The 14048-nt window shown below is 47.5% G+C and overlaps 1 protein-coding gene across 5 annotated transcripts in view; it reads right to left on the minus strand.

Moving 5' to 3' along the window:
* stard13b (StAR-related lipid transfer (START) domain containing 13b) overlaps window positions 1-14048 on the minus strand; it is a 122488-nt gene that overhangs the window by 85876 nt on the left and 22564 nt on the right. The window lies entirely within an intron of this gene.

A 14048-nucleotide genomic window follows, 5' to 3' on the forward strand; every position in this document is an offset into this window, starting at 1 on the left:
GAGTTTGTTAAAACCTGTTGGGGCTAGGGGGCAGTATTGACAATTTCGGAAAAAAATATGTGCCCATATTAAACTGCCTCCTACTCAAACTCAGAAGCTAGGATATGCATATTATTAGTCGATTTGGGTAGAAAACACTCTTAAGTTTCTAAAACCGTTTAAATGGTGTCTGTGAGTATAACATAACTCATATGGCAAGCAAAAACCTGAGAGAGATCCTACCAGGAAGTGGAAATCTGGATGCATGGGCTCTCTTCAAGTCGTTTCCTATTTAATACACAGTGACGTAGTAATAATTGTGCACTTCCTACGGCTTCCACTAGATGTCGACAGTCTTTACAAAGTTTTTGAAGCTTCTACGATGAACAGAGCCCGAATGACAAGGAGGGGAAGTTGTTGAGGCAGGGGGTGACATCCCTTCTTGGGGCGCGTTCACGAGGGAGGATCCTCCCATTCCAAAACCTTTATCAAGACACAGGAACCGTCCGGTTGAAATATTATTGAATCTTCACGTTCTGAAGGCCCTAAAGATTGATGTTTTACAACGTTTGACATGTTTGAACGAACGTAAATACAACTTTTTTTTACTTTTCGTCGCGACATCGTCCACGCGCTTCCTACACTTGGAGTAGCTTACTGGACGCACGAACAACAAGGAGTTATTTGGACATAAATTATGGACTTTATTGAACAAAACAACATTTGTTGTGGACCGGGGATTCCTGGAAGTGCCTTCTGATGAAGATGATCAAAGGTAAGGGAATATTTCTAATGCAATGTATGATTTTAGATGTCCCCAAGATGGCGGCTATCTGTATAGCCTAGTGTATTTTTCTGAGCTCAGTACTCAGATTATTGCAAAGAGTGCTTTCCTCATGAAGATTTTTTGAAATCTTTCATAGCGTTTGCATAAAGGAGATGTTCATCTATAATTCTTTGAATGACAGTTTAATTTTGTATCAATGTTTATGACAAGTATTTTTGTAAATTGTGGCGCTGATTCACCGGCAGTACTTGAGGGAAAATATTTTCTGAACGTCACGCGCCGATGTAAAATGCTGTTTTTATATATAAATGTGAACTTTATCGAACAAAAAATGCATGTATTGTGTAACATGATGTCCTAGGAGTGTCATCTGATGAAGATCATCAAAGGTTAGTGCTGCATTTAGCTGTGTTTTGGGTATTTGTGATGCATGCTAGTTGCTAGGAAAATGGCAGTGTGGTTGTTTTTGTCGATGGACTCTCCTAACATAATCTAATGTTTTGCTTTCGCTGTAAAGCCTTTTTGAAATCGGACAACGTGGTTCAATTCAGGAGAAGTGTATCTATAAAATGGTGTAAAATAGTAATATGTTTGAGAAATTAAAGTTATAGCATTTATGAGGTATTTGTATTTTGCGTCACGCGATTCCACTGGCTGTTGACTAGGTGGGACGCAAGTTTGTGGAGTGTTTGAAAAACGAGTTTTAATGATTCCAACCTACTTAAGTGTATGTAAACTTCCGACTTCCAACTGTATATTACAAATAGTAGCCTCTGTCCAACAGCAGAGGAGTGAGGTGGTTAACAGGTGGAGACATACAAACAATATCTGGTCTCAGGCAGAATGAGGTGAACTATGAGGTGAAGGGGCTGATGTTGTTACCAAAGTATCCCTGCTTATTGACTGTGAGATTCAGCATAACAGGGTCGAATTGTATTATTACGTTTCTGTCCTCTTCAGTCATAGGGTTGGAGAACAGAAGCAATGCTGACAGTGTCTTTGTCACGCCCTGACCTTGGAGATCCTTTATTCTCTATTTTGGTTAGGTCGGGGTGTGACTAGGGTGGGCATTCTAGTTTCTTTATTTCTAGGTTGGCTTGATATGGTTCCCAATCAGAAGCAGCTGTCTATCGTTGTCTCTGATTGGGGATCATATTTAGGCAGCCTTTTCCCACCTGTTGTTTGTGGGATCTTGTTTTTGGTTAGCTGCCTATGAGCAGCCCAGAACTTTACGTTTCGTTTGTTTTCTGTTGGTTTTTCGGTGTTCAGTTAATAAATTAAGATGTACGCCTACCACGCTGCACCTTGGTCCAATCCTTCCATCAACGAGCGTAACAGTCTTTCTCAACTCTCTGCTCTAACCAAGCATCTCATCTAATTCTGCAGACAGAGGAAACTAGGTCTGCATCCCAAATGGCACTCTATTCACTATATAGTGCATTACTTTTGACCCGGGCCCATGGGGCTGTCTAAACTCTAAACTGACGTGTGTTAACATAATAGATCTAATAACAGGCTCTGACCCACATCTACAAATAAAGCTGTGATGAAAATTAGCCTACTAGAAATGACTGAATGGCCCCAATGGAGATACCAGTCTCTTTAACTTCAAAGACTGTCCTAGACTTATGTCTGTCACTCGACAGCCTGGATAAAGTCCTGTTAGTGTCCTTCCATTTTCCTCTTCACTGGTTTAGTTATACCCATGGACTTAGATAGACATTGCATCATTGGATATGTCCCATTATGGCATCTGTGAGAGCATGGGCATCGTACCATTGAGGCCATCTCCATTTTGAAAAAGTAGATTTTCTTCTACTATGAGTTGGCAAACAAACAAAGGGTGCACACTGCCACCCGGAGAGGGTTGTTTGAACAGGTATGAAGCCAAGGTTGGCTATATACTGACACCTGCAGTTATGGAATGTTTCCTCATGACTATAATGCATTGGCTGATCCCCCTGGATGGAATTATGTGATCCTTCCTTAACCCCTAGGAAGTCTCTCCCAGTTAATTCCTTCAAAATGTTGAAAGTCCTCAATAGCACTGCTCAAGCTAAAACAGGCCTTTAGGCTCTAGAGTCCTCTATCTCTATGGTTATACCACACCGCCTCAGTTCTGAGCAATCACCACGTCGGGTTATGGGTTAGAGGTCAGGGGTCAGGTGACAAGACACAGAAGAAGACACAGCCCTATCAGGAAGCTACCTCTGCTACAACAACCAATATTTTTATATGGACTGACATGTCTGGTCTTTAGTGATTGATAACTCGTCTGGTCTACCTGTCTGCTGCAGTGACTAAATAAATCAACTAGTTCAGACAAAACAAGTGGAAAACATTCCTACCAGGCTATGGGACATGTCCATGCTTTCTAATAGTACTCTCTGAGATGCTGATATACATTGTAGCTGGCAATGGGATGCTGTACAAAGTTCACACGATATCTGTAAGGAATTACATAATCCCCATCATGCATTTCTTTACATCCCCAATGAACAACGTTGACGTTTGTGTTTGACTTTTTCCTGCGTTTCTCAACTCCCCCCTTCCCTCCTGTGGTCTATGTAGAGTACACTCTCAACCCAACAGAGCCCTTTTGTCTGTCTATGATGCATCCAAAATGGCAGAAGTAGTGCACTATACAGGGAATAGGGTTGCATTTGGGATGGATTTAACAGTCCTGAACACACCCAACCCCACAGAGTGAAGTCTGAGGTTACCCCACCAATCATTCATTGTGTTTCATTGGCATGCGCGACTAACCTGAATCACATTTGTTCACAGAGAAAGACAGAGAACCCCCAAACCTATGCCTGATATTATATAACCAGACCTATAGTTGTATATGGCTGCCTCCAAAATGGCACCCTATTCCCTTCATAGTGCACTACTTTTGGTCAGAGCCCAATGGGCCCAAGTCAAATGTAACGCACTATATTGGGAATGAGTTGTCATGTGGGACGCAGCTATATGTAACAATCCAGGCCTCTCATCATAGCTCAGGGCAGGGTAGGATGGATGAGGTCTCTCCACGGCCATTACTCTTCTGTGGCTTCTAACAGCATATCTCCAGAGACTTCCTCTAGGCCTCTACGCCAAGGCATAGCCATGATCCACAACCCCTAACACATAACATGTAACTATGGGCTGAAATCACAGGACTGAATCCATCTCTCTCCACAACATTCAGATAGTTCTCTCGGTTGTAAAATAAAACCTCAGACCTACTCTCTATGTCCCTGGGAAAGTAAATCTAGTTTTACTCTGAGTCTAAGAAAAAATAAGGGATAGAAAGAGATCATTGGGGGTCTGCTCTGCTCCCTGGTCAGATGTGGTCTCGGTAGATCAGCAAGTAGGCCAGTAGACCAGCAAGTAGACTAGTAGACCAGCCAGTAGACATTTTACATTTAAATTTTAGTCATTTAGCAGACGCTCTTATCCAGAGTGACTTACAGTAGTGAATGCATACATTTCATACATTTATTATTATTATTTATTTTTTCCCGTACTGGTCCCCCGTGGGAATCGAACCCACAACCCTGGCGTTGCAAACACCATGCTCTACCAACTGAGCCACACGGGACCAGCAAGTAGACCAGCCAGTAGACCAGTAGACTAGCAGACCAGCCAGTAGACGAGCAGACCAGCCAGTAGGCCAGTAGATCAACCAGTAGACCAGCCAGTAGACTAGTAGGCCTGTAGACTAGTAGGCCAGTAGACCAGCCAGTAGACCAGCCAGTAGACCAGTAGACCAGCCAGTAGACCAGTAGACCAGCCAGTAGACTAGTAGATCAGTAGACCAGTAGACCAGCCAGTAGACTAGTAGATCAGTAGACCAGTAGTCCAGCCAGTAGACTAGTAGATCAGTAGACCAGCCAGTAGAATAGTAGACCAGTAGACCAGTAGACCAGCCAGTAGACCAGTAGACCAGCCAGTAGACCAGTAGACCTGCCAGTAGACCAGCTAGCAGTACTGTATCATTTTAGTCAATAAGAGTTTTGCAACGTAAGCTTAACTTTCTGAACATTCGAGATGTGTAGTCCACTTGTGTAGCTAGCAGGACTGACTTTGTGTTAGCTAGCCAACGTTTAATTACTTCTGCACTATGAAAGGAACTAGACACGGACATGAATGATCCATTGGTAGTTTGTTGTAACCAAGTATTGGTGCTAACCGTGTGTTATTGGATGCTAGCATGCAAGTTAGCTACGGCGTCATAGGATACGGTGCACTTACGTTTCACGGAAGATTACTGTACCAAGTTATCTAGCTGAATAAACTAAGTTTGAGCCTATTCCTGGAAACATTGAACCACTGTAGTTTACATCAATTATCATTTCTAAAGTGGAAGTTGGAAGAGTTGTATTTAAGTGTTTCAGTGAAAGGTTAGTGAGGGAGGCCCTGCTCTCTCGCTTCCCCAGTTTTTTAGTTAATTTTCATTCCAATCTCCTTTGCATTAGCGTAGCCTCTTCTGTAGCCTGTCAACTATGTGTCTGTCTATCCCTGTTCTCTCCTCTCTGCACAGGCCATACAAACGCTTCACACCGCATGGCTGCTGCCACTCTAACCTGGAGGTCCCAGTGCGCACGACCTACGTGGAGTTCCAGGTCTCCGGCAGCCTCTGGAACTGCCGGTCTGCGGCCAACAAGGCAGAGTTCATCTCAGCCTATGCTACCCTCCAGTCCCTCAACTTCTTGGCGCTGACGGAAACATGGATTACCACAGAAAACACTGCTACTCCCACTGCTCTCTCCTCGTCTGACCACGTGTTCTCGCATACCCCGAGAGCATCTGGTCAGCGGGGTGGTGGCACTGGAATCCTCATCTCTCCCAAGTGGACATTCTCTCTTTCTCCCCTGACCCATCTGTCTATCTCCTCCTTTGAATTCCATGCTGTCACAGTCACTAGCCCATTCAAGCTTAACATCCTTATCATTTATCGCCCTCCAGGTTCCCTTGGAGAGTTCATCAATGAGCTTGACGCCTTGATAAGTTCCTTTCCTGAGGATGGCTCACCCCTCACAGTTCTGAGTGACTTTAACCTCCCTACGTCTACCTTTGACTAATTTCTCTCTGCCTCCTTCTTTCCACTCCTCTCCTCTTTTGACCTCACCCTCTCACCGTCCCCCCCTACTCACAAGGCAGGCAATACGCTTGACCTCATCTTTACTAGATGCTGTTCTTCTACTAATCTCACTGCAACTCCCCTCCAAGTCTCCGACCACTACCTTGTATCCTTTTCCCTCTCGCTCTCCTCCAACACTACTCACTCTGCCCCTACTCAGATGGTATTGCGCCGTCGCAACCTTCGCTCTCTCTCTCCCGCTACTCTCTCCTCTTCCATCCTATCATCTCTTCCCTCTACTCAATCCTTCTCCAACCAATCTCCTGATTCTGCTTCCTCAAACCTCCTCTCCTCCCTTTCTGCATCCTTTGACTCTCTATGTCCCCTATCCTCCCGGCCGGCTCGATCCTCCCCTCCTGCTCCGTGGCTTGACGACTCATTGCGAGCTCACAGAACAGGGCTCCGGGCAGCCGAGCGGAAATGGAGGAAAACTAGCCTCCCTGCGGACCTGGCATCTTTTCACTCCCTCCTCTCTACATTTTCTTCCTCTGTTTCTGCTGCTAAAGCCACTTTCTACCACTAAATTCCAAGCATCTGCCTCTAACCCTAGGAAGCTCTTTGCCACCTTCTCCTCCCTCCTGAATCCCCCCCCCCCCCCCCTCACTGCAGATTCCTTCATCAACCATTTTGAAAAGAAGGTTGACGACATCCGATCCCCGTTTGTTAAGTCAAATGACACCACTGGTCCTGCTCACATTGCCCTACCCTATGCTTTGACCTCTTTCTCCCCTCTCTCTCCAGATAAAATCTTGCGACTTGTGACGCCCGGCCGCCCAACAACCTGCCCGCTTGACCCTATCCCTTCCTCTCTTCCCCAGACCATTTCCGGAGACCTTCTCCCTTACCTCACCTCGGTCATCAACTCATCCTTGACCGCTGGCTACGTCCCGTCTTCAAGAGAGCGAGAGTTGCACCCCTTCTCAAAAAACCTACACTCGATCCCTCCGATGTCAACAACTACAGACCAGTATCCCTTCTTTTTTTTTCTCTCCAAAACTCTTGAGGGTGACGTCCTTGGCCAGCTCTCTTGCTATCACTCTCAGAATGACCTTCTTGATCCAAATCAGTCAGGTTTCAAGACTGGTCATTCAACTGAGACTGCTCTTCTCTGTGTCACGGAGGCTCTCCGCACTGCTAAAGCTAACTCTTTCTCCTCTGCTCTCATCCTTCTAGACCTATCTGCTGCCTTTGATACTGTGAACCATCAGATCCTCCTCTCCACCCTCTCCGAGTTGGGCATCTCCGGTGCGGCTCACTCTTGGATTGCGTCCTACCTGACAGGTCACTCCTACCAGGTGGCGTGGCGAGAATCTGTCTCCGCACCATGTGCTCTCACCACTGGTGTCCCCCAGGGCTCCGTTCTAGGCCCTCTCCTATTCTCACTATACACCAAGTCACTTGGCTCTGTCATATCCTCACATGGTCTCTCCTATCATTGCTACACAGACGACACACAATTAATCTTCTCCTTTCCCCCTTCTGATAACCAGGTGGCGAATTGCATCTCTGCATGTCTGGCAGACATATTAGTGTGGATGACGGATCACCACCTCAAGCTGAACCTCGGCAAGACGGAGCTGCTCTTCCTCCCACGGAAGGACTGCCCGTTCCATGATCTCGCCATCATGGTTGACAACTCCATTGTGTCCTCCTCCCAGAGTGCTAAGAGCCTTGCGTGACCCTGGACAACACCCTGTCGTTCTCCGCTAACATCAAGGTGGTGACCTGATCCTGTAGGTTCATGCTCTACAACATTCGTAGAGTACAACCCTGCCTTACACAGGAAGCGGTGCCTGTCCTAATCCAGGCACTTGTCATCTCCCGTCTGGATTACTGCAACTCGCTGTTGGCTGGGCTCCCTGCCTGTGCCATTAAACCCCTACAACTCATCCAGAATGCCGCAGCCTGTCTGGTGTTCAACCTTCCCAAGTTCTCTCACGTCACCCTGCTCCTCCGCACACTCCACTGGCTTCTAGTTGAAGCTCGCATCTGCTACAAGACCATGGTGCTTGCCTACAGAGCTGTGAAGGGAACGGCACCTCCGTACCTTCAGGCTCTGATCAGTCCCTACACCCAAACAAGGGCACTGCGTTCATCCACCTCTGGCCTGCTGGCCCCCCTACCTCTGCAGAAGCACAGTTCCCACTCAGCCCAGTCAAAACTGTTCGCTGCTCTGGCACCCCAATGGTGGAACAAGCTCCCTCACGACGCCAGGACAGCGGAGTCAATCACCACCTTCCGGAGACACCTGAAACCCCACCTCTTTAAGGAATACCTGGGATAGGATAAAGTAATCATTCTAATACAGTAGACTAGTAGACCAGTAGACCAGCCAGTAGACTAGTAGACCAGTAGACCAGTAGACCAGCCAGTAGACTAGTAGATCAGTAGACCAGCAGACCAGTAGACCAGCCAGTAGACTAGTAGATCAGTAGACGAGTAGACCAGCCAGTAGACTAGTAGATCAGTAGACCAGTAGATCACCCAGTAGACCAGTAGACCAGCCAGTAAACCAGTAGACCAGCCAGTAGACCAGTAGACCAGTAAACCAGCCAGTAGACTAGGAGACCAGTAGACCAGCCCGTAGAATAGTAGACCAGTAGACCAGTAGACCAGTAGACCAGCCAGTAGACCAGTAGACCAGCCAGTAGACCAGTAAACCAGTAGACCAGTAAACCAGTAGACCAGTAGACCAGCCAGTAGACCAGTAGATCAGTAGACCAGCCAGTAGACTAGTAGATCAGAAGACCAGTAGATCAGCCAGTAGACTAGTAGATCAGTAGACCAGTAGATCAGCCAGTAGACTAGTAGATCAGTAGACCAGTAGATCAGCCAGTGGACCAGCCAGTAGACCAGCCAGTAGACCAGCCAGTAGACCAGCCAGCAGACCAGCCAGTAGACTAGCAGACCAGCCAGTAGACTAGCAGACCAGCCAGTAGACTAGTAGGCCAGTAGACCAGCCAGTAGACTAGTAGTCCAGTAGACTAGCAGGCCAGTAGACCAGCCAGTAGACTAGCAGACCAGCCAGTAGACCAGCCAGTAGACCAGTAGACCAGCAAGTAGACCAGCCAGTAGACCAGCCACTAGACCAGTAGACCAGCCAGTAGACCAGCCTGTAGACCAGCCAGTAGACCAGTAGACCAGCAGAACAGCCAGTAGACTAGCAGACCAGCCAGTAGACTAGTAGGCCAGTAGATCAGCCAGTAGATCAGCCAGTAGAGTAGTAGGCCAGTAGACTAGTAGGCCAGTAGACCAGCCAGTAGACCAGCCAGTAGACCAGTAGACCAGCCAGTAGACTAGCAGACCAGCCAGTGGACTAGTAGATCAGTAGACCAGCCAGTAGACCAGTAGACTAGTAGATCAGTAGACCAGTAGACTAGTAGACCAGCCAGTAGACTAGTAGACCAGTAGATCAGTAGATCAGTAGACCAGCCAGTAGACCGGCCAGTAGACCAGCCAGTAGACCAGCCAGTAGACCAGCCAGTAGACTAGTAGGCCAGTAGACTAGCAGACCAGCCAGTAGACCAGCCAGTAGACTAGTAGGCCAGTGGACTAGCAGACCAGCCAGTAGACCAGTAGACCAGCCACTAGACCAGTAGACCAGCCAGTAGACCAGCCAGTAAACCAGCCAGTAGACCAGCCAGTAGACAAGCAGACCAGCCAGTAGACTAGTAGGCCAGTAAATCATCCAGTATACCAGCCAGTAGAGTACTAGGCCAGTAGACCAGCCAGTAGACCAGCCAGTAGAACAGTAGACCAGCCAGTAGACTAGCAGACCAGCCAGTAGACTAGTAGGCCAATAGATCCGCCAGTAGACCAGCCAATAGACCAGCCAGTAGACCAGTAGACCAGTCGACCAGCCAGTAGACTAGCAGACCAGCCAGTGGACTAGTAGATCAGTAGACCAGCCAGTAGACCAGTAGACCAGCCAGTAGACCAGTAGACCAGTAGATCAGTAGATCAGTAGACTAGTAGATCAGTAGTTCAGTAGACCAGTAGATCAGTAGACCAGCCAGTAGATGAGTAGATCAGTAGACCAGTAGACCAGCCAGTAGACCAGTAGATCAGTAGACCAGCCAGTAGACTAGTAGATCAGTAGATCAGTAGACCAGCCAGTAGACCAGTAGACCAGCCAGTAGACCAGTAGACCAGCCAGTAGACCAGTAGATCAGTAGATTAGTAGATCAGTAGACCAGCCAGTAGACTAGTAGACCAGTAGATCAGTAGATCAGTAGATCAGTAGACCAGCCAGTAGACTAGTAGATCAGTAGACCAGTAGACCAGCCAGTAAACTAGCAGACCAGCCTGTAGACCAGTAGACCAGCCAGTAGACCAGTAGATCAGTAGATTAGTAGATCAGTAGACCAGCCAGTAGACTAGTAGACCAGTAGATCAGTAGATCAGTAGACCAGCCAGTAGACTAGTAGATCAGTAGACCAGTAGACCAGCCAGTAAACTAGCAGACCAGCCTGTAGACTAGTAGACCAGCCAGTAGATCAGTAGATCAGTATACCAGCCAGTAGACCAGTAGACCAGTAGACCAGTTGACCAGCCAGTGGACCAGTAGACCGACCAGTAGAGCAGTAGACCAGTAGATCAGTAAACCAGCCAGTAGACCAGTAGACCAGCCAGTAGACCAGTAGACCAGTAGATCAGTAGACCAGCCAGTAGACCAGCCAGTAGACCAGTAGACCAGCCAGTAGATCAGTAAACCAGTAGACCAGCCAGTAGACCAGTAGACCAGCCAGTAGACCAGCCAATAGACCAGTAGACCAGTAGACCAGCCAGTAGACCAGTAGATCAATAAACCAGTAAACCAGTAGACCAGCCAGTAAACCAGTAGACCAGTAGACCAGAGACCAGCCAGTAGACCAGTAGATTAGTAAACCAGTAGACCAGCCTCATCCTTTGCCTCCTCTATCCCACCCCTGGACAGACAGGAAAACACCTGGCTACATTTAGAACACTGTCTCAATGGGTCACAACCAATAGGAAGACCTTCCATCATGTCAGAGGATCATTTATAATTTATCCATCACTGCTGCCTTTCTGGATGTGTGTCTGTCTGTGGGTCTTTTGATGCTTTGACCCAATGTCTGCCAGGACCATCAGACCAGCTCCATCCTGCCAGGTTCTGAGGAGGAACTTTTCTTTCTCTATTTGAAGTGTCAGGTCTCAGGAATGCAGTGGCTGCAGTCATGTTGAGACACACAGGAACACATGTGCTGCAGAACATTTAAACACCGAACACATACCTGACGGTCTCACCCTCACCCATCAAACACAGAACAGATACCTCACAGTCACTATGCAGTGGGTGCAGGTGGAGGTGGAACCAGAATGTTAGGAATTAAATACCCTTTCCATCTAGCAAACCATTGTGGATGGGAATCTGCATGTCAATACAACAGGTGTCATGTTGAAACCAACCGAAAAATGGTGACCCTAACCTAGAGACAGGCAGGGTCAGGGGGAACTTCCATAACAACGTCCTGTTAAACAATGACTCCAAACATTCTGTATGCGTTCCTAATGGAACCCTTTTCCCTATATAGTGCACTTTTCTTGTCAAAAAACTTTTTGGTTAAAAGTAGTGCACAATATAGAGAATAGGGTGTAATTTGGGTCGCAGGCTCTCTATCAGCTCATAACCTTCCAGTTACATGACAGTAGTTAGTTACCGTGGTCAGGTTATTCTGAGCCCCTCATCATAACAGCAGTAGCTCACTCTAACATCACATTCTCTCTCTCCACTGCTTTCACACCCCCTCCAAAACCCTCATGTAAGAGGCTGAGGGGCGAGTGCATGTGTTAGGGGTGGTCTAGATCCTGGAGTCAGCCTGGGGCTTGTAGGGAAGTAATCCTGGGCTTATCATTAACCCTGGACTGAGGTCAGTGTTATAGAGATTGGCACGCGCACGCATGCACACGTGCACACACACACACACACACACACACACACACACACACACACACACACACACACACACACACACACACACACACACACACACACACACAGTGTTTCCCGGCGAGACGTTGGAACCATTGTGCAGTAGTGTGACAGTGGGTTAGGGTTAAGACATTGTGTACAGTGTGAAGGTGGTCTCCATACAGCCTGTCTGTCTCTGACTCAGACTTTGGTGGTGTTCTGCATTACTCTGCAGCTTTCTGACTTTGTAATCTGCTCTGAGACTCTGAGAACCAGACTGCATCAGGACTGGACAGCAGAAAACCACATCATTCTGTTTCCACCAATCTAATTAGTCATTCACCTATCGATTGTGATCCAGACATGGTACCTGTACAAACACAGGCCGTTAGCAGTTTCCATCCAGCTGCCACAAAATGTACCTAGCACCACCTCTCCATCTGCACTTGCTGCATCACTTCCCTTTCTAAGCCTGTCTAATAGGCAGACTAACACCTGACCTGGGGACAGTAAACCACTCAGCTGTCTCACACACACACACGTCCTGCGTACACACTTCATAAAACAAGGAACAGAAGAGGAAATAATGGACAGCTCTGCTGTGGACTTCTCATTATATCCAAACTGGTATGGATGGCCTTTATATACAGTACCAGTCAAAAGTTTGGACACACCTACTCATTCAAGGGTTTTTCTTTATTTTGACTATTTTCTACATTGTAGAATAATAGTGAAGACATCAGTACTATGAAATAACACATATGGAATCATGTAGTAACCAAAAAAGTGGGTGTAGCTGTTAAGAAGCCTCTCGGACCTAGACTTGGCGCTCCGGTACTGCTTGCCGTGTGGTAGCAGAGAGAACAGTCTATGACTAGGGTGGCTGGAGTCTTTGAAAATGTTTAGGGCCTTCCTCTGACACTGCCTGATATAGAGGTCCTGGATGGCAGGAAGCTTAGCCCCAGTGATGTACTGGGCCGTACGCATTACCCTCTCTAGTGCCTTGCAGTCGGAGGCCGAGCAGTTGCCATACCAGGCAGTGATGCAACCAGTCGATGATGCAGCTGTAACTTTTTGAGGATCTGAGGACCCATGCCAAATCTTTTCAGTCTCCTGAGGGGGAATAGGTTTTGTCGTGCCCTCTTCTCGACTGTCTTGGTGTGTTTGGACCTTGATAGTTTGTTGGTGATGTGGACACCAAGGAACCTGAAGTTCTCAACCTGCTCCACTACAGCCCCGTCGATGAGAATGGGGGCGTGCTCGGTCCTCCTTTTCCTGTAGTCCACAATCATCTCCTTTGTCTTGATCACGTTGAGGGAGAGGTTGTTGTCCTGGCACCACACGGCCAGGTCTCTGACCTCCTCCTTATAGGCTGTCTCATCGTTGTTGGTGATCTTCCCTACCACTGTTCTGTCGTTGGCAAACTTGATGATGGTGTTGGAGTCCTGCCTGGCCATGCAGTCATGAGTGAACAGGGAGTAGAGGAGGGGACTGAGCATGCACCACTGAGGGGCCCCTGTGTTGAGGATCAGCGTGGCCGATGTGTTGTTTCCTACCCTTACCACCTGGGGATGGCCCGTCAGGAAGTCCAGGATCCAGTTGCAGAGGGAGGTGTTTAGTCCTAGGGCCCATAGCTTAGTAATGAGCTTAGAGGGTACTATGGTGTTGAACGCTGAGTTGTAGTCAATGAATAGCATTCTCACGTAGGTGTTCCTTGTGTCCAGGTGGGAAAGGGCAGTGTGGAGTACAATAGAGATTGCATCATCTGTGGATCTGTTGAGGCGGTATGCAAATTGGAGTGGGTCTAGGGTTTCTGGGATAATGGTGTTGATGTGAGCCATGACCAGCCTTTCAAAGCACTTCATGGCTACAGACGTGAGTGCTACGCATCTCAACCAGCTTCACCAGGAATGCTTTTCCAACTGTCTTGAAAGGGTTCCCACATATGTTGAGAACTTGTTGGCTGCTTTTCCTTCACTCTGCGGTCCAACTCATCCCAAACCATCTCAATTGGGTTGAGGTCAGATGATTGTGGAGGGTAGGTCATCTGATAAAGCACTCCATCACTCCCCTTCTTGGTCAAATTAGCCTTACACAGTCTGGAGGTGTGTTGGGTCATTGTCTTGTTGAAAAACAAATGATAGTCCGACTAAGAGCAAACCAGATGGGATGGCGTATCGCTGCAGAATGCTGTGGTAGCCATGATAAGTGTGAATTCTAAA

This window comes from Salmo salar, chromosome ssa09, assembly GCF_905237065.1.
Source record: "Salmo salar chromosome ssa09, Ssal_v3.1, whole genome shotgun sequence".
NCBI classification, from domain to species: Eukaryota; Metazoa; Chordata; class Actinopteri; order Salmoniformes; family Salmonidae; genus Salmo; species Salmo salar.